Source organism: Lepisosteus oculatus, chromosome 28 (genome assembly GCF_040954835.1).
Source record: "Lepisosteus oculatus isolate fLepOcu1 chromosome 28, fLepOcu1.hap2, whole genome shotgun sequence".
Taxonomy (NCBI): Eukaryota; Metazoa; Chordata; class Actinopteri; order Semionotiformes; family Lepisosteidae; genus Lepisosteus; species Lepisosteus oculatus.
Genome location: NC_090723.1, coordinates 1,610,401 through 1,637,791, shown reverse-complemented (window position 1 = coordinate 1,637,791; position 27,391 = coordinate 1,610,401). Strand labels below are relative to the sequence as shown.

General features: G+C 43.5%; 1 protein-coding gene across 7 annotated transcripts in view; it reads left to right on the top strand.

The window, feature by feature from the left end:
* spop (speckle type BTB/POZ protein) overlaps window positions 1–27,391 on the top strand; it is a 124,601-nt gene that overhangs the window by 15,825 nt on the left and 81,385 nt on the right. For 5 of the 7 annotated variants that reach the window (XM_015361957.2, XM_015361958.2, XM_015361952.2 and 2 more), the window contains exons 2-3: window positions 19,562–19,639; window positions 26,589–26,676. The gene's annotated coding sequence lies outside the window, so the exon portion shown is untranslated. The remainder of the gene's footprint in view (window positions 1–19,561; window positions 19,640–26,588; window positions 26,677–27,391) is intronic. The other 2 variants (XM_015361959.2, XM_015361954.2) reach the window with 1 other exon arrangement.

The following is a 27,391-nucleotide window of genomic DNA, read 5'->3' as shown; positions in this document are numbered from 1 at the left end:
TTGGAAACTGGGGGTTTTCTGAGCCTGTTTGAGGGGTTCAACTAACAGGGACAGTTTTGTGCATTGTTGCCTTTCAAAGATTCCAGCTTGTTCCTTCTTCAGCCTGATGGAAGGAGAGACCTGATTTGCAGAGCACCACGTATGGCTTATACTAAACCACTGATGTCCACAGTACTACACGTGTGCTGTCCCAGTTTTGCTTTGACAAGACCTCCTTGCTTTCCGGTTGCCCAGGATGTCGTCTTGGCTCCTACAGTGAGGGGGCGGGTGTGGTGCAATCCCTCGGAAATGGGGGTACACACCCTCTGCAAATCAGCAGCGACAATTTGTAACTACAACCAGCTCATCAGCAGAGGAACGCTTTCAGTAGGCCGGGCAGCAGCAACACTAAATGGTGCTGTCGGACCAAAAGATACTTAAGCTGAAGGTCAGACGCTTGTATTTGGAGTTTTGTTTGCCTGTGAAAAAAGCAGTGACCAGGTGGTAGTCAAGCTGTTCTTCCAGCAGGGTGCTGCTGGGGGTGAGTGCCTCCCTCCTCCCCCCTCCCTCCCTCCGCCTTGTAGAAATCGAGTTACTGAAGGACTCTGGAAGCCGAGGCGAGTACCACACTGTGCAAGCAGAGGCCCGTGAGCAGCTGTCTCTCATTACAGAGAAAAAGGAATGTTGTTAAAGTTCAATTAAAAACATACTGTGTGCTGCTAAGAAAAAAAAAATGATGGCTGGCCTCATTAGGCTGCACGAGGCTAAGCTCAGTTTTCCTCTTAGGTGTTTCTGGAGTTATAGGGTGTGCACATGGAAGTCAGATAGGAAAACAGTACTTAAGTTCTGGGCTTGAGGGTTTTTTGCAGCCTGGCACCTGGGTTGGCTTGCTCTCACTGCAGCTCAGTTCTCCAGTGCGAGCCGAACCGAAGAGAGAGGCTCACGTTTGGAACGGTTTCTGTGCTGTAAGGCACAGCGGCTCTTCACGAACGAGCCCCTTGCTATTGCAGGAGTCTGTTGTTAGAATGGTTTGGGTGGTAGATGTCAGGGGAGAGAGGCTGGAGGGTTTACTGTTCTAAGCCCCAGGTAGCCATCACCATTCGTTCTTGCAAAATAAAACCTTTCGCACCGAAGGGGGGAGTACTCTTTGGTTTGGTTTCTTCGTGCAACTCACTCAAACCCAAGAAATAGCTTAAGGGAAAGTGTCTGTGGCTTTGATCCTGGGGAGTCACCTGCCAGCAGGACCGTGGGTCAGCCTTGCTCTTCGTTTGGGAAGGATGTGGAAGTGGTACAAGCTGTTAAGCACCGCAGCACTGTTTGTTCCATTCAATCTGGGGCTTTGCCGGCTGTGGTTCTGGATGGCTGCAGGGTGTTGAGATTTTTATTCTAAACGATCTCTTCATTGGTTAATTGAGCACATTACCTGCTTAAATGATGGAAATAAGATTAGTCTCTCTCTGTCTGTGGAAGCTGATCACTTTAAAGCAGGGATTCTCAGTTCTGGCTTAGTGGTAGGTGTCTTTTTAATGTTTTGGGGATTTTAATTAAATCTATTATTTTAAACTGTTGACGACACTTTGTACGGCAAATGTCAGGGACTGTAATCAAAAAGCCCCTCAGTATATAATAAAAATACAAATGCATTTCATTTTTTAATAAGTACATTTTATGGTACATTTTTATTTGCCCTTCTAACTTACTTCTCGGCAGATTTCTCAGAGTTTGAATTGGATGAAAGGAGATGAGGAGGGATGCCTGCACCCGTGTGGCACAGTAGTTGGAGATCTGTGCTGTATGTGGTTTAGATCATCTGCATTATCACACTTCCTGCAAGTGAACCTGCACAAGAGATATATGCTGAGTTAGGCAATGTGACAAGCAGCAAAAGCAGCCGCATCCATGCCGGTAAATCAGTTGTCACCATTATGAAGTAGCTCTCAGATTAAGTTTAACATGCAGACGACACATCCCAACTGAAGGCACAGTAAGGTTTGCCAGGGACTCTAGTGGGCTTATCGTCAGGAGAATCTGTTAGCATCTTCCTGGATCGTGGTATTTATTTGCGATTGTTGGCTGCTCAGAATATTAATATCAGTCATTATTTTGGGGAATGTTAATCTGAAAATTTTGAAGAAGTGTAGGCATTTCACACAGATGCGTTTGGTCCAGGTGTTTCATCGATTCCATTGGCTTTCATAGAGTTGCATTCTGACAGGGACTGGAGGAGTAAAGAACATAATAGACCTGTGTTTTACAATTAATTACAAACCATTCTCTGCTCTAGAATCAGGCAGATTTTAAACTGGAGATAAATTAGGTACAATTTGAGAGACAAATGTAACCCCCAGATTTAGTGCTTTAATGTTCTTTGTCATCTGTTTTTTTCATAGTGAACTTGTATGCATACTTGTAGAAGTCACCTTGATTTCCACAGAGTATTAAAAGAGAATGAATAGAGAGGGAAAACACTCAGTAGCAGATCGCCATGGGTCAAGTCGGGGAACAGTCTTAAGGTCTAAGGTTGGAGATGATCAACCTCAACAGCTCCAGGGATGTCTACCACAATGTTCTAGGCTAAGGCTTTTTCTTACCCAGATGAGTGCTCAGAAATGTGCTTGGAGAGGAGGATAAGTCACACCAAAGGGCAGCACTTGTGAATATTCAAAAAGACTCCTCATCAGGATATTCTGTCTCAAATACTTCTATTTAAAGTTAACCTCTTGTAGCTGGTGTCTGCTGTAAAGGTCCATAACATAAGACGAAAAGCTGTGAATGTGTTCTACAGCAACATGAAACAAGGGGGACAATGTATGTGGTTTATGAAACACAGTCTGAACTTTTGGACAGTCTCTGTAGTGATATGATTAGCTTAGAAAGGTGAAACTCACCTTTATGAAGAATAAAAATGAATGTCCTGCTTTGGGCTCATTTAGTATCCCCTTGTCTTTGCGGCTCATTTAGAACTGAGGCCTTTCTATGCAGACGCTCAAGCTTGTTTGCCAGTAGACTGAAAAGTAGAATAAGGATAAACAGTTAGTCATAAATCAAACTGTAGAATAATCTGTAGTCAATCGTTCACGAGCTAAGAGCTAAGAAGGCCTTTACAGGCACAAGTCATGCAAACTACTGATGTGGTTGCAGGTGTCCTTCACCCTGTTGCCCTAATGTTAATGTCAAAGTATTTTCCTGTCCTGTTTGCACGTTCACCTCAGTGCAGCTGTTTGTGTTTGTGGGCCCCGGCGATATGTGCCATGCATGGGCTAGCCTCCTACGCCTAAATGCGCCGCTGCTGGCTGATGGCATGCCTTTATTTTTGCATTAACGTGGGCCTATTAATTGCCTTTGTATCATCCTCAGTGGTGAAGGTTACTGGCTTCTCTTATCTTGCATTGCTTTAATTCTTGTGCCCATAGAGACCAGGAAACATGCAGTAATGTTTGCGTGTGCACACTTTAAAGGCTATGCATTTCTTCTCCTTAATGAATTTCTTACCTTAAACTCTTTCTAGCTTCTCACCTCTAGCTGGCTTTCCTATCCAGCTTGCCTTCAGAAAAGTTTGGGCTCATCACTCGTTATAAAGCACTCTCCTCTTTCAGCCGCCATGCCCCCCTTCTCCCTGCTGTCTGTCTGTTGTAATCCTCAAAGCGTGAAGCAGGTGGAGGCAGCTGTACTGTACATGTCACTGCCAGTCGAGGCAAACAGCCTACAGTGAACTGACCTGCATGAAGACCTCTGTAGGATATGCTTAATTGGTGGAAAGGTGCCATGATGTAACAAACCGAAATTGCTTCCTAGAAAGGGGAACAGGGCACAATTATTCAAAGTTCTGCTCATCTAGCTGTCTTTAGTAGCTGCCAAGGTTGATCAGTTGAAATGGAGAAATATGAATATAAATTATTGCTCTGTGTATACTGATGTCCATGCATGAGAAATTGTGTTTGTGTACAAATAGACTAAGACAAGAGGCAAAGCTGAGCGTGTCATCTTTGACTGTCTTAGAATAAAGAAATAAAGACACTGATCTCTTAACCTTAATAAAAGGTACTGTTTCCCTTTGTGTTTTTTTGGTGTTGGTGGACTGCAGATTTACTCGATAGTTCATTTGGCTGTGGCACAGTGGTTAGCATGTCTGACTGGGTGTGTCTACGTGACATGTGACGTGGCAAGTCCAATAAGCTTACTTTGATGACACCTAAAAGACATAAGCATAATGCTTCTTATCTCTTAGATTGTTCATGAAACCACCTTCTAACTGCTCTATCCAGTTCAGGGTGCAGGACAGGGGACACCCTGGATGGGACTCTTGTCCATCGCGGGGCAGGGACACACTCTCACGGCAGTTTTCTCACAAGCCAATTACCCTGCCAGTATGTCTTTAGACTGTTGGAGGAAACTGGAGCACCAGGAGGAAACACCTGAGAACATGGGAAAAATGTTCAAAATCCATGCAGACAGCACCCCAGGTCCAGAGCTGATCCCAGGATCCCAGCTCTGTGAGGCAGCAATGCTGAGCACTTTGCCCCCCTACATTTGCTCAGATTTGACGTTATTTTGTTGTCATTTTTTATTTTTATCACCAGTGCTTGAAAGTGCTGTGAAATAATGTCGCCGCATGAAAACTCGTTTCTGTCTCACAGTGCTGTGTAAAAGCTCTCTGCTTGTGGAACGCAGCCCAGGCCTTGAGCAGTTGGATTGGAGAAAACACACATGGGCGTAGAGTTGGTATTGTTTTCGGCAAATATCTCATTTTCATTTCCAAGTCCCTGGGTTCTCTAGGTGATGGGAGCTCTCTGTGTTCCCATGTAATTTTGAACATTTTAGCACTTGGTGTGGGATAGAGTAGGAGATGTTTTAGTCTCGAAGTACACCAAGGTGCAGAAGAGCTGCATGAAATCGGGGTTTGATTGTCGAGGTGGTGTTTTTCTGGGCGGAGGTTAGTGGGATAACTTGAGAGAGGCGGTTATCACATAAAGCTGAAGAGCAGCTGTTTAGGCTTTGCATTGATTCCCCAGTCCTCTGTGGGAAGGAATGAAAGGAGCTTTTTCACCTGGCAGATGAGAGGAGGAATTCTTCAAGGATGCTCTTGTTTTCAGGTTAGCGCCTAGCAGCCCAAAAGCGCCACGAGCACGTTTTTAATTACAGTTGTCATTTTCACTAGATTGCATAATTAGAATCGCCTAACAACTCGTATATACACTGGAAAATTAGAGCATGCACTTTCTGCAGTTCAGTCTCTTCTTAATCTCAGTTGGCCTATCCCTGATATTGTTTCAGCAGTCAACACTCAATGCCCAAAAACCTCTTCATGCAGGATGGCACAGTTTTTTCCCACTATATGATGGGTGGCACGTATCATAAACACTTAAACGGGTTGTTTTTATATGTTTAAACATATGCATTTAGCTTTCACCCTACTATCAAAGCTCCGCAGTTAGCTCTTTCGCTCAAAACTGAAGTGATTCAATCTCCCATTAAATGATCTGTCAGGCCTTTGATCTCCACTCTTTGAGTGAGACATTGGGCTGCTGTGTCTGATCAGTGTAGGATACAGTCGCTGACTCTCCAGGGTGAAGTCAGGATCTGGATGGTATACTCATAAACCCATGAATCATGTAAGCTCCCTCTGCAATGGCCATGCATCAGAGCTGGCATTAGTTTCGTATCTCTCTAATGCTCAGTGTGCTTTTTAATGCATTATAAAGCATTAATACATCTCTCTTCTGGCCAAGTCATTTTCCCCATTGCAGTGTAAAAGTGTTTATTAGGATTGTCTCTGGACCCTGATGTGAACTTCAGCATTGCCTGCCTTTTTGGTAGCTGAATATATAATATCAGAGATGAATAATTAATCATGGGATTAAAGTGTTAATATCTACGTTATGTTCCTGTGCGTGTTTTATATTCCATGCTGTGTGGGCAAAGTATTGTCTTGGTTGGAAGTTTGAGGGACTTGTAAACCTGTAAAAGTCTGGAGAACCTCCGTCAAGCAAACTGCTGCTGAGAGCTGCAGGTTGAGGAAGGGCTGGTTCCGGATTGCTGCACACTCAGGCATTAGATATTGCAAGCTGGAGCAGAGGTGATGCGTTTTAAGCCTTTATCCATATCTTGACGCTGGTGCACTTGATTGTATTTACCTGGTGAAAAGCTGCATGCATGTAGTATAGTAGTATGAAAAACCTAGTTTTTAGTTATTGAAAGCCTTTTTTAACAGTATAAAACAGCAGTTTACAGGAGTAATATTGCAGACAATAATCCAATGTTCTTGCCTTATAATACAGGCTCTACTGTGAGGGAAACTAGATGAAGGCGTGCTGGTGTTGTGAATGATCTTGAGACTTCATGCAGTAATGAACTACTCATATTTGAGGTTTCTTGCACTTAAATATTATCTGCAGTTCTGGCTGTGCTGGCTTTGGGATGATAACTCATCTATTTTATTGCTCTAGTGTATAATTCTGCTTGGGAAAACCCAAAGCCCGAGAGGCAGAGGAGCATTTTGCATGAAACTCTATCAGGGTGGATAAGAAAGAGGAAAACAGTGCAGTCTATGAGCAGGTGGGGTTGAAACTGCAGGCTCTGGTGCGTGATTAGGGGTGGTTGAGAAATGGGTGTTTTCATTTGTGCTGAGGGTTAGGAAAAAGGCGAAGGAATGAGCAGTTTTTCCTGTAGGTGGGCAGCTCCTTTACTGTGTTTCCTCAAGCGGATGCAAATTCCGCACACGTTTTTCCAACCAACTTCATTATCAGTATCGAGGAAGTCGCAGTGATTCACGGATGGATGCAGAATGCGTTGGTAATTTGAATGATCACAGCGGCAGCACTGAAACATTAAACATCTTATTAAAATCCCTGTGAACGAGAAGGCGCTTGCATCGCGCTCATGACATAGCTCTGGAATAGTCATTCCCTCCTTTCTTATGCTGGTCTATAAGAAACAAGTCAGTCTCCTCCTGTAATTGAGTGCTGTTTTTTTAGATGTTTTTCTTCCTCTTTGGCAAGCTTGTGAGTTGAATTGTGTTGGGGGCCTCTGTGGTTTAACATTTAGGGCATAAGGGTTTTTTCATTTCAGTGACAAAACAATAACTCCCTTCTCCCTGCCATTTTGGCCCTGGCTTGTTTTTTCTTGACAAAAAATAAACGGCTTGTGGAGACAGAGGGAAGTGTAGCAGTCATGAAAGGCTCCTGACTCCCTTTTCTCACCAGAAACCAATTGGTTTGTCTCACAATCAGAGAGCAGCCCCTCTTAGTTCTGTTCTGTCAGGACTAGAGCGATCAGAATCGCCTGGCTGTCCAGCAGAGTGCAGTATCTCTTTGCTCAGATTGGAGGGGCGTTATCTCACGAAGAGAAGGTGGGTTCGAGGTGGATGAGGTCCAGCTGGTGGAAACCTCACTCTTATTTCCTTGATTCAGATCCTGGTGAGTGAAAGAGTTTTCTTCCTCTTCAAGAATGTTAAAGAGTTTATCAGTCTATAAGCATCCATCTGACTGCAGAGTCTCCAACTCCTTTAGAAGCTTATAGAGTATTAAACGGTTACAGACCATTCTCCAGTCCATCCTTTGCCAGTGGCATGATTTGAAGATCCCATCCAGCCATTTTCTTGAAGGAAATTAACTTTAGCAACATGACTTTGCAGCTTTTTCTTGACACTCTGTACAAATAAATGTGTCCTGTTCTCAGTAAAAATAAAATATGCTTCCTCCGACCTGGTCCTGCCAGTTGTCCCTTTGTGTTCTTGTGCTGCTGGTCAGTAACCTCTTGGGTTGACTTCGTCAGTATCTTTCAAGATTTTGTGAGCCTGTGACCTCCTCTGTTCAAGACTAAATACGTTCAGTTAAAACAAATAAAACGAAAGGAAGCCATTTGGCATGCCTGACTTGTTTGTAAACTACCAAAGTTTCAGTCGAACATTTACTCTCTGTGTTTAGAAATGAGTGAATTCACGAGTATTTCATAGCATAGCCAGGATTGTTTACAGTGTTATAAGTGAGGAACAAGAAATGTATTGTGTATTTTTGATTTGCTTTCCTACATAATTTTTATATATTGACTTTTTTAAGCTGGTTTCCTTCTTTGCAGTGGTGGAATAGTAGAGTTATGATTTCCTAGAGTCCCAAGTGATGCTTATAGAATGCATGTTTGCCATCTGTATATATGGTTTGTATTGCATTAAACTTTTTCCAGGGATCGCCAAAGTCTATAATAGCCATCGGAGTTACTTGCTATCGTTCCGTAGTATTCAGACAAGAAAACAAAGGCGAGCTGTTGCGTGAAAGCCACAGTCCCAGAAGCACCTCTGCTGTTGCAGGCTGTCTCTCGGCATGTATCTGCTTCATTCTGACTGAGTGGACAGTTATGTGTTCCCTCATTCATTGATCGTGAGGAATTAAAACGGAGCACCCTGCAGGCTTGCAGGAGCAGAATTGCTCTTTGGGAAAGGGTAATCTGCAGCTGGGACCTCAGCAGGCTGCTCTTGTAGACACAGTTTAACATGGGGATTCCAAAAACAAAGCTAAGTCAACCCTTAGAATTAGTGCTTAAAATTGCTGTCATGTCAGGTTAAACAGGGAATCCTGCAGCTGAGGTTAAGTTGGCTGGGAATGTTTGCTGAGTGTTTGAGTGGTCCTTCCCCACTCAATGTCTGGAGCATGGCTTTTGCAACATAATTTCCTTGTGGGGCACCTTTACATTGGGTGTTGGTGGACTACAGTGTTAGAATACAAAACACTCCTGTGTGTCCAGGTAATTGGATAGGATTAGTGTCGTATCTGTTGGGTGTGTTGAAATTGTATTAACATCTCGGGTTTTTGGTCTTTCAGGTTTAGAGCTACGGTTTCTTCCTTTAATAGCCTTTGTTGTATTGCTCTGTAGTTGTAGAAAATGGGTATAAAAATAGATGACTGTGAGCACCATAATGCTATATAATGTAATGGTTTAGCCATGGATGCAAATTGCTTATTTGACAAATAGCTGTATGAAGCCAGATTCCTGTAATGGCTGTAAGAGCAACTGACAGGCAGTTAATTTCCCCCTTTCATGAGTCCCTCTCGTGAGGCGGACAGCAGGGATTGGCCTTCGGCGTTGGAAGCGTCAGCCTGCCCTGCCCTGCACGGCCCCGGCCAAGACCGAGGCAGCAGCTGCTGCCCTTCTCACTGAGGTGTGGGGTCTGTCCCCTTGGCGCCGTTATCCTGGGTGTCCAGCTACAGGATGCAGGCGGTGGTGTAATCAGCAGGGATCGTAGACGTGGGGTCAGCGAAAGTCAGCTCTGCTCAGCTGAGCGCGCCTCAGCAAGCAGCCCAAGCGTGGATGATTGTTTTAATTATATGCTATATCTGCCATGTTTGGAATCGGCAGTTGTCGCTTTCACGCTCGAGTTTGAGGCATGTAAACTTACACCTCCACAATGTCCACCTGCGGAGCCATTCGTCATTCAACGTGTTGGGAGCTCTACAGTGTCTGGCCGGTCTACTCCCAGCCCTGTCTGTTCTGCACCGCTGCTAGGCGAACGTCCAAGCTCGAGCTTTAAACGGTGGCCTTCAGGTTACCTGCAGGACCCAGCTACCCTCTGAAGAGCTTTCGCTCCATCCAGCACTCAGCGAGTCCTTATTAAACAACCTGAAATAACACCTGTCGGCTCATGATTTCATCAGCCAGCTCGGAAAAGTCCAATGCTTGTGTTGCCACACACTCTGATCAGCTGTTGTTCTGGTTTCCTCATGTTCAGGCCAGCCTGTGCAGCGGGAGTTTCTCCAGCTCACCAGGTGCTCTGCCTGTCAAACCCCCCGTGTTCCCAGCTGAAGAGGTTTAGTTCTTTCAGATGCCTTTTTACAAGCAGCAGTCTCTCGCAGTGGATTAACATGAAAAGTCTGTGGCGCTGCAGGTACCACCACTTGTTTTTTCTTTTTGTTGAAGTGCCAAAATAAGCTATTCAACAAAGCTACTGTGCGGAAAGGAAAAAACGGAATTCGAAATGATGCATTGTCGGAGCTTTAAAGAATAAAACCCACAATTTTAAACGATATGGTTTCTTACCCAGAGTGCATATCTAACTGCATTGACTTTCATTTGTATCGTATTAGCAGTTCCAAATGTTTAAATTGTAATCTTGGCCAGAATAATGTTTTAAGGTGACTCCAGCAGCTCCCCTGGCCTCTCAGGGCTCTTGTAGCTCTGTGTTTGTGTTGCTGTGGGACCGACGACTCTCCTCCACGCAGTGCTGGTCCTCTGGGCCGGGGCTGCAGTGTGAGAGACAAAGGGCTCGCTTGAAGGTGGGTCGAAGGGTTCTGTCTTGCATTTCCTCATTTTCCCCACTTCCTCCCAGTGTCGTACAATTGGTTGTCTTCCAAGTCGGATGGATAATCAAATCACAAATACATCCGTTTCTGTGGACTGTGGGGGGAAACCCATGCAAACAGGGAGAACATACAAACTCCACACAGACAGCAGCCCAGGTCTGGAATAGAACACAGGGCCCCAGCACTGCAAAGCAGCAACGCTGACCACTGTGCCACAGTGCGGCTCTATTATTAATATTAATTGATGATATTTACATTTAAAAAAACAAAGGGGAACATGTCTATTCTTTAAAGAAAAAGGCAAATGGAGTTCAGGAAGTGGCTTTTCATCACTTTCAGGAAAGCGATAAACAGGAAAATAACTTCTGTAGGTGCATAGCATATCTCCTCTGCACAGCGACTTGAGTCATTGTTGGTTTGTCAGGTCAAGCACTATTAATGAATCATCATCTTCCCCATTAGTAATAAGAATGGATATTGCCGTTTCTGCTGTTGCTTCTCCCTCACAATTAGCATTCTCTTTAAGCATTCAAAACCAGGTCTTGTGAAAAGGAAATCTGAATAAATACTAAGAGGAAACATAACCAGCAACAGTGCCGTCTTCAGTGGTGTTCTGTATGGAAAGGTCACACGTTTCATCCCTCTTACCCCAGAGGGAGGGATTGGCAGAAGCTGATCCAGAGAATACATCTACCAAGATGTCCGTCCTCGAGGAAAGTGCTCCATCAGTGGGCCAATGAAATCCCTGTTTTTTCGAGAACAGCTTGATGTCCCAGTGATCCGTTTTCCGAAGCTTTCATCAAATGAGTTGCAAACAGAAACAGGAAATACCACTTTTCAAAGGTCGCTGTTTCCGAGATTCTCTGTATTTGGGACTTATTCCAAATAAGGTAGTAGGCCTGTTCTTGTTGAAAAGCGTTGAAGCCAACCATATGTGGGGAATAAAAGGCACAATACAATAATATATAACTAAATCAGTAATGATTAGGTATACTTCTAGTATTTAGCCTTGATGGGGATATTCATTGCAATTATTTTGTACTTAATAAACATGTAAAGTTGAGGTCTCCTCACTTTCCCTGTAAAAATCCAAAAGCACATGTTGAACCCACTCCCCCCCCCAAAATATCTCAGAAACATGGGGAGACGATCAGGGATTTTGTGGTCTAGAATTACACTTGGGCATTGACCTTTAATTTCATTGTGTTGTGATGCCTGACCTGTTAATATTTTGTTATAATTCATGGAGAAGACTCCCATTGCTCAATAGTTTAATCTTTTCCGGGTTTTACGAGTTGCATTCCCTTACACAGGCCAGCGCTCTGTGCTGGATCGTTAAAACTTGTTTGATTATGCAGAGTTGATGTGCAGACATTTGATGTTAAAGTGATATTGATATTCTGTTTCATCAGTACAATTTGTACAAGAGCCTGGAGCTTGTAAAATCTAACTTGTATCTTACTACTGTGCAGCTGGAGTCTTGTTTGTTTTTTACGTTGTACATTAATTGTGGTAAATCAAGGTATAGTTACAGTGACTCCAGATTAAAAAAACAAATCCTAAACAATACCATAGTCTCTACATCAGAACTATTAAACGATCATCTGTGCTCTAGGCCTTCGAGGAATATCTGGTTTAGTATTACCCTGATGGTTTTTCTGTTCTTGTTGACATAATTGGCATCATCGACCAGCAGCGGGATAAATATCGCAGTATAATGTGGCTGCAGCTTTCTCGGATTCTGATGAAGACGTATCTGCTAGCTCCTGGAAGAAACGAGAGAAAAAAGTTCCTCAGTTTATTTTGCAGTTGATTGATGACTTGGGTTATGCCAGCAGAAACAGCAGAGCGTTCACACCAGAGCTAAAGAAGATATTGCAGAAATTCCCACAGTGTATACCACCACCAACACTTAAAGAGCCAGGACTCATGCTCACTGTCCAAAACCTCACTGCCCTTTCATGAATATAAGAAAGCATCCAGGAAAAACGATACCCTCTTCAAATGCTGTTTTCTGGCCTATCTGGGCTGATTGTGTTAGTGGCTTTGATGATTTTGAATACTTGAATCGTGTTCTCTGTAGTCGTGTTTATTCTAGATGAAAGGTGTTCAGCTTTTAGCCTTTCAGTGTGTGACATTCCTTTGAGCTGAAGATGTTTGTTTGGACTGACACTAGAGTCACAGTGTCACAATGTTTTTCAACATGGTGACAAAATTGTACACAATTTTAACACTATTTCTCTTTGACTATTATAGTAAATATAGTATAAAGCTTCCAGGCCCTGTCTTGTCAGACCTCAGAAGCTCAGCTGGGCTTGGTTTATACTTGAATGTATAATATGAAGGCATATCATGTCACTCCTGGAGGTTGTGTCAAGGGGATGATTCTGGCCAGGGCTAGTGTCTGGTCACTATCCTGGTGTTGATGGTATATTGGGAGCTCACCTTGGCCCAGCCTTGTTAATTTATAGCTCACGCCCTCAGAGCCACATGTAGTTGAATTCTCTCGGTAATCCCTGTCTTCAGCACACCCTTATGTGGTGCGTGGATGAGCTGCCTGTGTAGAACAGGCTTGTGACCAGAGGCCCTGCAAATCTATGAGCCAGAATCCAGATCAGTGCAGGTGGGAAGTACAGAGGAGTGCAGCATCAGCACCGGGCGATTTTACTGTTACACTCTACATAGGTGTTGGTCCAAGCTGGGTGATTGTTATGTGTGAAGTGGATTCTGCAGAATCTCGTGTGATTATTCAGCACTGTGAAGGTCCTATTGACTTCACTGCATTTGTATCGGACTGAAATAATCACTGTCAGTCTTCCACTGAGTGACACAGGGAGGCAATGTTTCCAGCAGCTTATAAGCTTGACTGTTTTTTGTGATTGTGACATTTGCACTGTTCTTCAAGTCCTCCATTAACATTTAATCAGGTTTGGGAGTTTGCCTTTGTAAGCCAAACTTGGGCTTTGGGATTCAATGACAGAATGTTCTGACCCGAGTGAGAATGCAGATGCAGCCCTGTGTTTTTTTGTGTATGAGCCAAATAGAACTGGAATACTGGAATACTTTTGCTGAAATATTTGGAGAAATCTGTATGGACGGTTTTGGTCTCCTTTCTGTGACCCCCTGAAGTATGACTAGATGCACTGAAAGCAGCAACCGTGGTGATGTAATTATCAGTATTGTACTTCAGTAAGTGGTGATGTAATTATCAGTATTGTTGTGCCTAAGTGCCGACAACAGAAGAGCGCTGCTCCGGTCTATCATTTTGCTGTCCTTGTCGTACATGTTGAATTGCACAAGGAGAAATGTGGCATCGATTTCCATTGTGAGTATAAACAATTTTTCTAGTACTTTGGAAATAGGGCAGTTTGTAATGAGAGAAATTCAATTCTTTCAGCCACATGTGCATACCAATATAACTATTAATTTTTCTTATCCACTTTCCATGTAAACTAAGATTGCCAAAAAACAAAGAGGCAGAATTCTGCTACTGCAGAGTTATCCATGTGTTTCCTGCCATGTAAATTTGCTGAATATCTCAGCTGAAGAACGTGGCACTTCTGTCGGATCAGCCCTATATGCTGACTCTAGAGTTTTCTGAGGAAAACGATAAGACTCTTGTTGCAGGTCTGTATCCATTTCAGGTTGTATCAGCTGCAAATACATGTATTAGGTAGTCAAATTCGTTTTTCAAATTTGTAGTTCATTTTAGGGGTTTCAGATAATGATCAAAGCTGGTGTTCATTGGCACAAAGATGGAAAGCTACACCCATCTTTCCAATGGAAAGGAGTACAATGTGATGCTCATGCAAACCTAACTACACTCCTTTAATGTTTATTTTGCATGTTGGCTGGTTTGTTAGTTTTGTTATTGTCTCCTGCAGTTTCATTTGTCACTTGAAAGATGCAGCCGGTGCCAGTGCTTGATCAGATCTCTTGTTTCCTGCGGTGCAGCCAAGTTCATTTGGGGTTTTGTCTGCCTCTCTCTGCTGTAGATTGCAGCAGACTCAGCTGTAGAATGGCTTCCTGTTCACTGTGAAAGACAAACAGTCCTCATTACTGCCAGCGCAGGCTCTGGCTCTGTGAGCAGGGAGTGTGTGGGCAGCTCTGAGGACAGACAAGCCTGGATGACAGTTGTGGTCTAATTGTGACAGTTATCCGGGTTTAGTGGCTCTTTATAAGAGTAGTCAAGCGCTTGATGTAACCCTGGCGAGCCAGTTATTGTGCTGCCTTGATTCAGGCTGTGTGGTGATGGTGATTTACCCTCCTCTAATATGCACACAGAGGCATCTACATCTCACTTCATTTTTCTTTCAATCCCTTTTCTTTTAACTCTTATCTTCCCGTCTCTCTTTTTTCTTCCTTCCCCCCTGTGTCTCTCGCTTCTTTTTAATTGTTTTGTGGCCTTTCTCATTTTGTCTTTTCCTCTGTCTCTTTTTATCTCTTCCTTTTTTTATCCCTTTCACTTTGTCCACCTGTTTATTTCTCACTGCAGGCCAGCTCCCCCCTCCTGCAAATCTGGAAAAAAAAGAAATAGTAAACAAGGTGCCTTATTCCTGATCTTAAATTCTCTTCAGCCTTCTCTTCTCTTAAGAGCTGATAAACTGCTGAGTCCACATGGACTCTTCTGTTAAAGGCTTCCTTCAGGTTGGGAACAGGAGAGATCTTAGGGGTGCTGTCAATCACAGGGCATGATCTGTGTCTCCAATGTGAAAGTCTGAAATTACTCACAGTCCACAGCAGAGTTACAGTTCTTTCATATCTTGCAAACTGCATGCTGTAGTGTATAAGTCGCAGCCACATGCTTTTTATTGAAGGTCTGGTCAGCATTGCTGCCTCACTGTGCTGGGGCCCTGGGTTCAGTTCCAAACCTGGGGTGCAGTCTGTGTGGAGTTTGTATGTTCCTGTGGATTTCCTCCGGGAACACTGGTTTCCTCCTACAATCCAAAAACATACGGGTAGGTAATTTTCCTGTGGGTATGTGTGTGTCTGTCCTGTGATGGACTGGTGTCCCATTAGATGAATTAGATCAAGCAGTTAGAAAATGGCTGCACGGGTATATTTCCGGTTACCTGTAAATGACATGCATTTATTACTTCCAGCTCTCAAAGCTGGAGTAGGAGCGGAGTGCTGCCTGCTGTGCAGAGTCTTTTTCCTTCTCTGGCAATGCCCGTCTCCTGAGCCGTTTGGGAATCCCGGAGTGAGAGGAAACACTGGGCTCGACAGCACGTCTCCGTGGAGGCGCGTGTGAGCGATGCTGCAGGTCTCCTGCTGTAGCTCGGTGTGAGACTGCAGCTGCCGGGGTGACTAAGCAATTGGTGGTCCCAGAGTAGGGGATATAAAAGGCCAAGCGGTTGGCATTTCTGAGATGACTGGGGGGGGGACCAGTGGGACCAATGGCGAGTGCTTACGAGGAATAGCAGCCTGCCCTGGTGATCCCCCGCTCCGGGGCTGTGCGGAGAGCGTCCCGGAGAGCAGCCTGCTGTGAAAGACTCCGCTGGAAGATGAGCAAGGACAGTGGCGTAGCCCGGTGGCTCCTGGGGTAACGAACCGTGGAGAATGGAACATTAGCACATCTTGAGAAAAGGCTGAGATCGTTTATCCCGGGATGCGTGTTTGTTGGCGCCGACAGGCCCGGGGAAGGAGTAAGCGCCACGCAGCCGGGGCCTGAAAGGGCAGGACATACAAGGCAGCCAAACAGAGTCAAGGACAGGGAATCTGCAAACTCCAAAGTGCTCATCAAGCCCGGCTGTGACACTGCTGCCTTAGGCAAGGGGCCGTTGCTGTTAGTGTTAAAAAAAACCCACCCAGCAGTCTGGAGTAAAAAGGGCAGATTAGTAGAGTAATCTCAACTAAATCCTAAAATAAAAAAAGACCTAGTCAGATATAAATTTAGGCAAGTACACAACACAGTAAGTTTTTTTGAAAGGCTTCCCTGACAGGGTGACACTCCTGATATCCCTTTTGACATTTATTTGCAAGGATATTACTCTAGACCAAAGGGGCCTATTGAAGATAAGTGATTTCTCACTGCTCCCTTCGTGCCCAGCCCAGCCCAGCCCAGCACAGTTCTGCGCTATTTCTGTGGCTGGACAGATAAGTTTTTTGAGGCTCTTGTTGAAATGCAAATAAAGTTGTATGCTGTGACATTTCATCATATTTTCAGATTAAATTAAATGGTTTGCTTTTATGTTACACATATGAGCCTAATCAGCAGCCCTAATCAGCATAGACAGTATATCAATGTCAGCACTGGAAATAAGAGCTAGGAGTTCCCTTCAGGCTGTCTGTATGGAGTTTGTATGTTCTCCCATGGGTGTGAGTGTGTGTCCGTGTGCCTGTTGCTTGCTGGGATCGACACCGGCCCCCCCACGACCCTGAATTGGAAGATTCACTTAGAAAATGGATGGATTATTAATAATGACAATGAGCCAGGACAGGTGTCACTTCTTACCCCAAGGAAACAACATCTTAAATAGTTACAGCAGTACACGGCAGTAGTAAAGGCTTTGAGCAAATTGTTGATGCTCATTCAGATACATGCTATAATTCCTTATTGTATATAAGATGTCTTAAACTGCTGTACATTAAGAAGGGCGATCACAATCTTCAGAAAAACAAGGTTTCTTTCTTGAAGTCGAGAATATCCAGAATATCACTTGTGTCCGAGGATGTGCAGTATTCGCAGTGAGCTGTTCCGGTGGTGAACTACCGAAGAGGGGAGCTGTGACTGCACTGAGTGGAGAGGCAGGGAGCTGTGAAGTGATGGGCTCAATCTGCAGGCTGAGCCGTGTGTGAGTCCTGAGCGTTTTGAATCCGATTACGAGCTCTCAGGTTTTTTGGGCAGTCCTCATTTCCTGGTGTCAGGCCTCATTACGCCATCGCCGCTTGTCTGTTGGAGTGGGGGGGGGGGGAGGGTCGGGGAGGGGGGCGCTTTGTTAGCCTCTCCTCCCACGCGGGTCTCCGCTCCGAGCGTCGGCGCGGCTGGTAGGGCGATTGACAGACGGACAGGCAGCACCTGCTGCTCTCTCGCTGGCCTGACCTCGGAGGCTCCGAGGACGATCGATGCGCATCAAAGCGCAGGACGGACTGAGCGCCACTGGCACTGCAGTTGTGATTAAGTTGAGCAAAATACTTTTTTAGGAATATTATTAAACTTTTGCTCTTATGGATGAAACTCTCCTCTTCCATGTTTTTGGAAAGAATAGTATTCAAGATTTCAGCATCTTCCTTTTAATCCGTCTTATCCATTTTCTACCCGCTTCTTGAAATTCAGGGTTGTGGGGGAGCTGGAGCCTAGCCCAGCATGCTGCGGATGCGAGGCAGGCACACCTTGGGCAGGACACCAGTCCATCACAGAGCGCACACAGACACGCACACACACAGACAGCTATATGCTCACTCCAGGGCCAATTTTACCAGAAGGCGATTAACCTACCGGCATGCCTTTGGTCTGAGGTAGGAAACCGGAGCACCTGGAGGAAACCCACGTGAACACAAGGAAACCGTGCAAACTCCACCCAGATAGTACTGCAGGTCCGTAATGGAACCAGCAGCCTGATGGTTGAAAGCAACGATATTAATGACCGTATCAACATGTCGCCTATTTTTCTTTTTAGTAACTTTGAAAATATTTTGGGGGATATGCAGAGCAGACTTGGTTCTTAGTTCCCTGGATCTGAATTAAACCAAGTCGTCCAAATGCATAACTATTGGCATCACTCCACTGCTTACCTGTTACATGAAGGACCGATTTTTTTAAACTGTGGTGAGGGCACCATCTTGTCTGAAAGGCTGTCTGTAGTAACATAGTCAGTGTCTCTGTCTTTTATTATTCTAGCTATGTTAAGATTTGACATCTCTTTAAAATAATTTTCTGAAGATTATAAATAGTGTTACTATTACTACGACTACTACTACTACTATTAGTATTACTATTACTACTAGTGTTATTATTTCTGATATGCCACATTATGCATTGTAAGTGACTATCAGCTGTTCCAGTTTGCATCTCTCTAGTCTGTGATTAATGCTCACTAACCTGGTAGAAGTAAGTATCCGGACAGCTATTTTCCAAGGAATTTGCAGGGGAGGTAATTTAGTGTTGCACCGTGCTGAAAAGTGCTTGAAGGATCGCTGCAGGCAGCGCTTATATCCAGTGTTAAAAGAAGGCCAAGGAACATAGGCAGTAGGCTATTTCTTTTTTGTTTTACTAGTCTGAACGTATCTTTGTACAGCTGCTGGCTCACTTTGGGGTGACGGAATGGAATTGCCTGTAATTCTCACCGTCCCTGAAAACGTCAGTCTTGGCTATGGTGGTCTTGAGCATGGCTGGCTGCTCACTTGGCACTATCTGGAGTCTAACAAAGGAGCCATGAATGAGTTTACAGGTTATTTTGCCTATTTTGTAAGTCAGGGTGCTATCTTAGCTATATTGATCTGAGCCCGTATTAATCATTTCTTGGAGGGATGTGTCCATACATCTAATTGTGTTTCTCTGGGTGGCGTGCTTAAGGTTAATGCAACTGATTTACAGTTTTATAACCTGTGTAGTTTTTCATTAGCGTGTTATACTCTATTCCCTGTTTTCTTTTTGCAAGTATTTAGGTCCCATGGCTTTAATAAATCTGAAATAAAATAGGTTCTGGGTATGTGGTCTTTTAACAATGGTGAAATGGTATATATATGTACACCTTTGCATATACCAGTGAGAATACTTGTTCATTTCCCATGCAGAACGTGACTGGAGGTGCTACCAAGTGAGTCTGTTTGTCTCTGCGGTTGTGTTTATCATTTGTGTTCAAACGTGATTTACAGTCAATCTTAAAACTGCCCAGTTGTTCTCCTTATAATGTACAATACTTATTCTGTGGAAGGATGTGGAGTGAAGGATCTGTGAGGGAGTTTATCTCTTCACAAGTGACATTATAATAACTCATAGCCAAACAATCATATTGGAATCACAAAGGAGGGTATATCGTTTTTTTTAACATTGTGACCTCACTGTACAGAAACTGTTGCACTTGGTGTGTCAGAAGTCCTGACATTGTATTATTTACGGCACTTAAAAAAAAGTCTTTGTGTTTAGTTCCTCTCTTTAAAATATTAATGCGACCAAAGAACCAAATAGTTTGTCTTAATTAAAAACTAAAATGTAGATTAAATTGAAAATTGCTCTAGCTTTAAATTTTAAGAATGTTTAGCAGATTGAATGGAAGAGCCCCTGCTGTATTGGAATGGCCCAGCCCTAAAGCACCAGAGGAGTTATGATTGTGTTTCTGTCTCCGCAGTGTGACAGTCAGCAAGCACAGCTGGCCCATCTGTGGCTGGATTGAAGGCACACAGATGTCTGAGGAGCTTTGATCTGGGTGAGTACAGAGTCACTGGAGAGCGAGAAACATGAGCGTGTGTGTGTGTGCGTGCCTGAGGAGTTTGTGTTGTGAGTTATTCGCATGCCTGTCTCTCTGCAAGGAAACCCTTTCATGGAAAAAAAAATCCTGCAGAAATACTAGTTGGTTTATGTGATCAGTAGGGGACTCTGTCCAAGGTGCTGAATGAGCCCTGATGCCCAGGGACTTTGGATTAAAACTGAGCATGAGCGCCAGAGTTACTGAAACTATTCCACCAAATTGTCAAAAGCAGAATATTATCAGTTGTCTGATTTTGTTAATGAAAATGCAAAAGAGAAGCCCAGCACTGTTGCGAGTACTAATACTCATGGACATCTATTGGATCTTTGTGGATTGTTTTCTTGAAAACATGCAAACATGGATCTTCACAAGTTACTAGGAACCAACTACAATATTTGACTCACCTGTGACTGGTCCTTCTGGGATGAAACAGATATGACAGAATGGCACATCCCTGCATATTTCTAGAGGATGCACAATTTATGCTGGAAATAGCTACCTTTGTAAAGCTCAACAGAAGCTAAATGTTATGTGTTGTTATCAGTTTGCTAGGTGATGTCAAGTTCTACAGGCAGTGGCAGTGACTGTGATCATGTTGACTATTGAAGTAATAGCTCCACATTGACTTTGCCAGGAGCAGGTACTTCTGACAAAAATTTATGGTCAAGCCTTTCAACTGAATTTATGGATGAGAGGAGAAAAACAAAATTTCATTGGCGGGTTGAAATACAGTCCAGGTTATAACCTCCCTGAAGCTGGGAGCGACTCATCAATTGGCAAAATTGTCCAGGCCCTTTCTGCTGCACTGCTATTTATCTCTGCCTTGTTGTAATGTAGACACTCCTGACTTCCACAGGCTCTGCCAGGCATGTCTGTGACACTATTTTATGTACCATTACACTGACATGGCCCATTGAGTCTTTAACAGCCCAGGACTAATGTTTCTTAGATCTGCTTTTATATAATGGGGTCAGAAGTGTATCCTACCCAGACTTTTAGAAAGATGCCCAACAGCACACAAAGGAATTAGACTAACACTAGGGCTAATGTTACTGCCTTGAATTTTTTGCAGTAAAGAAATAAAGATGACCAATGCCTTTGTTAAATTTATTGCTTGAGCATAGCAATTTTGTTTTAACTACTTAAACAGGTGTCTAGCACAATAGTTTAGTGGTCATTTCAAATAAAAGGATCTCAAGGGTTGCAGTTGATTCATTCCTGATTTAATTGAAGTGATCAGCTTACTAAATCGATGAAGACTCACATATGTTTCTGGTTTTTACAAAGTGATGATTTTAAGGTGGCCTATCGCACATGCGGGATTGTGGCTTGAAGGCACCAGGCCAGATCACCCCAGCAGTGTGGTACCTTGCTCTGTATATTGGCTTACCTGTTGACCTTGCCTTTACTTTATGCAGTATTGTGGGAAACCAGTATGCTTAATTTTCCATTGTTTATGTTATTTACCATTATCTCTGATGTTTTATGTTCTTTTACACAGCATGTGATGCACTTGGGTTATTAGCTCTAATTTGATTTAAATAAAGGAGTCAGCCGACTAGTTCTGTAAAAGGACTGATAATGCAGGTTCTTTAAAAACAATTGAAGCAGTTGCACATTGTTTTTTTTGTTTGCGTTATGAGGCTCCTCTGCTCTGTTTCCTGGATAAACCTTCAGTTCTTTGGTGTCTACTAGCTCCGTTGTGCCTGTCTGTACCTCATGCAACATAAAGCAGAGGTGACCTTGTTTCTCAAAGCAAATGAGGGCTTGAAGTGGAAGATGTGAAAGAAGCTTTTAGAAGAGAAGACCTTGACACATCATCTGAAGGGGGTAACCATGGGATGCCAAGCAGGCCTTGCTGGCTTTGGGTTCCTCTGCCCTGGCAGTGTTCGGCCAGCTGGGAAGCCCCTCCTGAGAGCTTCCGTTCTGTTCAGATGGGGGCCTCTGGTCAGTGGAGCGACGGGCTCATCCTGTGTTTTGGACAGACGCCATGTCTTAACTGGCTTAGCTGCAGGAGCTGCTCCTGGGGAAATGGTTTTAGAGCATAAAGAGAAGCAGCATAAAACCACACATGGGGAAATAATAGAGGAAAAAGAACACAGAATAAATTTACACCTATAATCACACAGCTAGGACTTAGTAAGTCCTTGACTTAAGTTTACAGCAAACATGAAATGGGTTTAGCCAGTTATTGTTATAATGGCAATCTGCCTTTGCGGTTATAAATGCCTCTTACTTTATTTTATAGTTCAAGTCCTCCTAAAATAGTTCTGCGAGTCGTGAGTGGCAGGTTGCTGTTAAGCCTATTGTGCTTGTCCTCTTGGTAGCTGCTTATCGATCTTTGCAGTTCATTGCTCTGGACCTTGAGAGATTCACAGAGTGTCGCGCCCTAGAACTCTCTGAATGAATGAAGAGGATTCCTTTGGGAGGTTCCATTAAGCTTGTCATCACCAACCCACCTTCCTTCCTCTGCTGCTCACAGCTCCTGATGGCTGACGCTGTCCTCACTGATATGATAGCACCGCACGTTAGTCAGTCACTGGGGTCACTGTCGGACATCACCCCAAACAGATTTCATGCCAGGGGTTTCCCAGCTCTGGTCATCAGTGTCCATTGAGGTTTTCCAGATCCAGGTTAACCCTTGAGATGAGACCTAGCATACCTGCTGGTATCCAAATTTACAAGACTGTCTTCTTCTCCTAGACTTAAAACCTAACCAGTCCCTTCAGTGTTTAGCCAGTTGTGTGTTTCCCACTTAAGCAAGCTAGATCACGAGGCTTATGTCATAATCTTTATCAATCTAGTGATCTCAGTTGATTGGAACGTACTGTAGCTTCAGTTGGCCACTGTAGTTTAAGCCTTTCAGGAGTCCTTACTAATACAACAATCATGTTTGGCTAGTTTACAAAGTGCTTTTTTTCCCTGGGACTGTTACTCACAGCAGCAGCAAAGCAGAATTGATACAGTTTGCATCTTTTTGTACAGTACAAGTGAGCATTGCCCTGAAATGGGCAGAGAACGAGGCAGAGGGAAAGAGAGGCCCCACAGCTCTCTTCAATCATTAGCAGGCCCTCCCAGAGACTGTCAGCCAGAGGGCCCGCTGGAGCAGAAACCCGCCTATGAGGGCAAGCACGCAAGCCTAGGGAAAGGCAAATCACAGAGAAATAAAAACTGAGCAATTAATAAAGGGCCTGAGGAGGCACAGGGTCTGTGCATGGCGTGAGCAGGATGACTGATTCCAGGAGACAGGCAGAAGGAATAATTATGGCTCACGCTGATCTGTGCCTCTGCTCTGAGGAGGGTGCTATCTCCTGGGCAGCCTTGAAAACAGTGGCAGGAGGACAGTGGGGATGCAAACCCATGTTGGCATTAATGCCAGTTTTAGCCAGACTGGCATACCTGGAAGGTACATTTTCATATAGATTTAACAATTCATTCAGGGTCTGTTTTGTTACAGGTGTTTTTTGAAGAGATGTTAGATTGTGCTATTGGGGATGTTTATAGGTAAAAAAATGTTGGATCTTGTTTTTGAACATAGTTGTTAATTTGCTCACTCCACTGCCCTAGCCCTTGTTACTGTACCAGCACTGATGGTTGGTCTATCCTTAGATATCTGTATGCTTTTTACTGGCCAAACCTGGTTCAAGGTGGGTAATGACAGAGTACAGAACAGCCTAGTGATCTCTGCATTCTGCATTGAAGGTTGCTGTAGTGTAAACCAGGGACCTTTTCTGATCACAGCTGGACCCTGTGCAATGCAGAATATTAATTGGTTAATCCTCCTGGCTTTAATTTGTGTTGACTGTTAAGTAGCAGCTATGGTGGCAAACAGCTGATCATCATTTGTGTGAAATGCTTTAAGTCTACTGAGATGAGCAATCTTCTTGTTAAGCGTCATAAACTGCAGATCAGAAATTTGCATTTTATATCCACAAGCAGTAAACTAAACTAAGAGCAAATTAGGACACAAATTGATTGAGCACCTCTTGATAGCTTATTGCTGTACCATTGGGAAATGAACGTGATTAATTTGCAGAAATAATTCTCTGCATGGTTTTGGTTGATAGCTTTGTGCCCTGTGTGACTGATAGACCTTGGGGTCTTTGTACCTGTACCAGACTCAAATTTCATGTTAATTTTTTTACAGATTTTTGTTCGGAATGCAGGCAGTGATAGATGACCTACCAAGAGCAAGATTTGTTCATTTACTCATAAGATTTCAAATCTGTGCTGTTGGTTACCTCATTGCAATAAAATTAATTGCCCAGTTGCTATTGATATGTGTGGCAAGGTAAATGAACAACCCAAGGCTTACTTTCTTTGTACTCTTTCAAGGAAACATTAACCTCTATAGAGCTGCGTGAACTCTAAGAAATGGGTGCAGATGGAAAAAAGAAAATATGAAATGAAGAACAGTAATCACTTAGCTATCAAAAGCAGTAATGATAATTATGGCAGCTAATCATACATTACTGATTAAGCAATTCAAATGTAATGTTTGTTGATGTTAATTTTGAAGTACCTGCTTTATGCAGTGCTACAATGGTCTACAGGAATGTAAATCCTGAAAATCCTACCCTTTCTGTTTACATGTCTTCATTGTCAAAACGAAAACTCTCACTGCAACTAACAGCTGTGAGACCCTCTGCTGTCCCTTCTCTTCCTTCATCTGGCCTCAGCGAAATGATGGTGCCTTTGTTGTGGATGTGCAGCAACGGGTCGGCTGCAGTGTCCGATGTCAAGTAGTCACTGCACTCTGCAGGGCAGCTTGTTTGGAAGATGGTTTTCAGTTTTGTGCTGATGGTACGCTGGTGAGGACAATATCCAGCAAGCAGTGTATGACATCGGGGACAGCACAGGGAAACAGCTATTGATAGAGTAGCTCAGCTGATGGGATATCTCGTGTTCCTTGTCTTAAGTGGGTTTTCCCCCCACCTTTTTTCTTTGTCTTTTGTTTATGGGGTCTATTAGTTCTGTAATAACTTCTGTGTTTCCTCCCCCATAGGACCGGGATTTTTTTAAAAACAAAATTCAATTTTGTTAAATCAATAAAAATACAGGATCTCGGTTTAGTTGAGACAAGCCTGCTTTAAACACAGGTACATTTAATAGCTAGTTTTAGAATTTCCTGTATGTTTTATAACTTACAATCTTTTGTTTGCTAGGTTGCTTTAAATCACACCATGTTTTAATGTTACTTTGATTTTAAGTTTCTGTAAGTTGTTCAGACTTGCAACATTCATGTTCGATTTAGTGATGTTTTTAAAACAGATCCATTGTGTGCTGGATTGAATTTATTAAATGTTTTTGTCTGAGCTCCTCAGTGATTGCTTATCTGAAAGATTCGGTTGAGATTTACTGAGCTTGTGGCACTAACTGGTGATCTTTTCATCTAATGGAACTATGGTTTGGGTTCCAGTAGGAAGGGATCATCTTAATCTGTGTTGACAAGAATCTGTGAAACTCAGATTCTCAGCTCATGCTACTGTGATCCTTAATGTAGTAAGCATGCTGGTAAAAGTCATTGCTCAATTTTTAAAATGAGGTGCATTGGTTAAAAATTTGAATCTGTGTCAGACTGACTCTAATGGTTTACAGGTGTTTTGACTTTTGTCTTTCAATACAGATTATTTTTAGTGCTGAGAATTCTAAGCAATTGGCAGATGTGTATCAGAATTCCCTGCTTCGTGAATCCTTCCCTTTGTTTTCCCCCTCAGAAGTGCTGAAAATGCATTCATTTTTTGCACACCGACTCTGGAAATGAGCAGGGCAATGGAGATTTTTCTGAATTTCACATTTACTCCTTTAAGCCTCTCTGAATCTCTTTCAGGCTTATCACCACATTAATGCACATGCGTAGAGATCATCTCAGCATTTTTCATTAAAGCTAGTTCTAAAAAAACATGTGCTCAAAGAATTTGATTCAGAAGATTGAAATGAAATCTTGAAGCGATGCAGCAAAACAGGATCTCCACCCTTATACTTTTATGCAACTTGAAGCAGCAGCCAAGAGTTTAGCATTAACTAATCTATAGGTGCTGTTCATAGAATGAAATGTTGCTTCCTTTAACTGTCCTGGAAAACACATGATATAATTTCACTGTTCATTGTGTAGCACACACCAACCTGTTGGAGTGTGACTTTAGGAAAGGTTCTGATGTGTTCGTGGACATTTTTTGGAAGGTCACATCTCCATTTTGATATTCCTTATTACCTCTTTAGGACACCCTTCAAGGATCACTGGGCCTCAAGTTTAGAGGTTATGATATCTTCTTTTTGAGCAAATTCTTAACTTTAATGTTTTGGCACGTAACACCAAATACAGAACAAGGAACAGAACTACAGCACTTATGTCAGTGCACAAAGTACTCTCCCACCCTCACTCATCAGTTAGATGAGTGGGAGATGCACAGTGCAACGGAGACCCTTGATCTTCTTGAAATTTAAAAACTCCTTATTAAAGCACCTTTCACTGTATTCCCTGCAAAATAAGAGGCTGTAGCATATATATTAGCAGATCTAATAACATCTTGTTTTTTATATGAGGCTCCTGTTTCATGGCAACAGTGTTTCCCTTACATCCATTTTCTAAACCACTTCCCCCAAGTCCAGGGAATGGGGGAGTTGGAGTCTATCCCACAAGACACGGGGCAAGGCAGGATATATCCTGGGTGGGACACCAGTCTATAGCAGGGCAGACCAGGACCAATTTTCCCAGTAGCCAATTAAATTACCAGCTTTTCTTTGGACTGTGGGGGGAAACCCGAGCACCCAGAGCAAACCCACCTGATCACAGGGAGAACATACAAACTCCAGGCTGAAACCTTCGTCATAAGTCATACAGCATTTCGTTATCTTTCCCATACCTGATGGGGCTCCGTTCACCCTGGTCTTCTCTCTCCACCAGGGCTAGTGTGGTACTCCACAATCGGCACTATCAGAGAAGCCACCAGGAGGCGCTGTGGGCAGGACCAGCAGGTCGCCCCTCCAGTAGAGTAAGTACCTCCACAAACCGCGAGAGATACCCAGCAGAAAGCACGCCTCCTGGTGGGCGGAGGCTGGCTGTGTCCTGCTGTGGCCAGGGATTCCACAGCCATCGCCGCACGGCCAGTGATTTGCCTGGGCCGCTGCCACGGTTTGCGGAGATTCTGCTCAAGACGTCCTGCAGAGAGACGAGCTCGAGCCACCTCCACACCACAGCCTGATCCATGTCGGGTTGGACAAGCTGCTTTCGCAAAATCCGTTCATGAAGCCGGAAATACCGACAGCTCTTTTAATAAAGCCACTAGTGTCACGTTCTGGGTACCAGTGAGGTGGGCATGAAAGATCCAGCTGTTTTATGTAGAATATTGTACAGCTGCTCAGATGTGTAATTGCTCTTGGTTCTTCTTTCTGTTACTGAAGATCCTGTGCAGACAGTGCAGGAGTGGATTTCAGGAGGTTTGTAAAGACAGAAGTAAAGGGGCCTTTTCTTTATTAATGGTATTAAAATGTGATTAATTTTGTTAACATCACAAATTGCTTTTGTAATATGAAGGACACAGCCCTTAAAACAGAAGGTACGAATATAGAAATAATCATTGCTTCCCCATCTCTTCCAAAGCTGTTTACTAATGTATTATGTGTAATAAACTTTGCTGAACTAGATACTGTATGTGTTTCACAGAGGTATCTCTTTTAGTCTTGTGTTCATCCTAGCAAGCTGCAGTT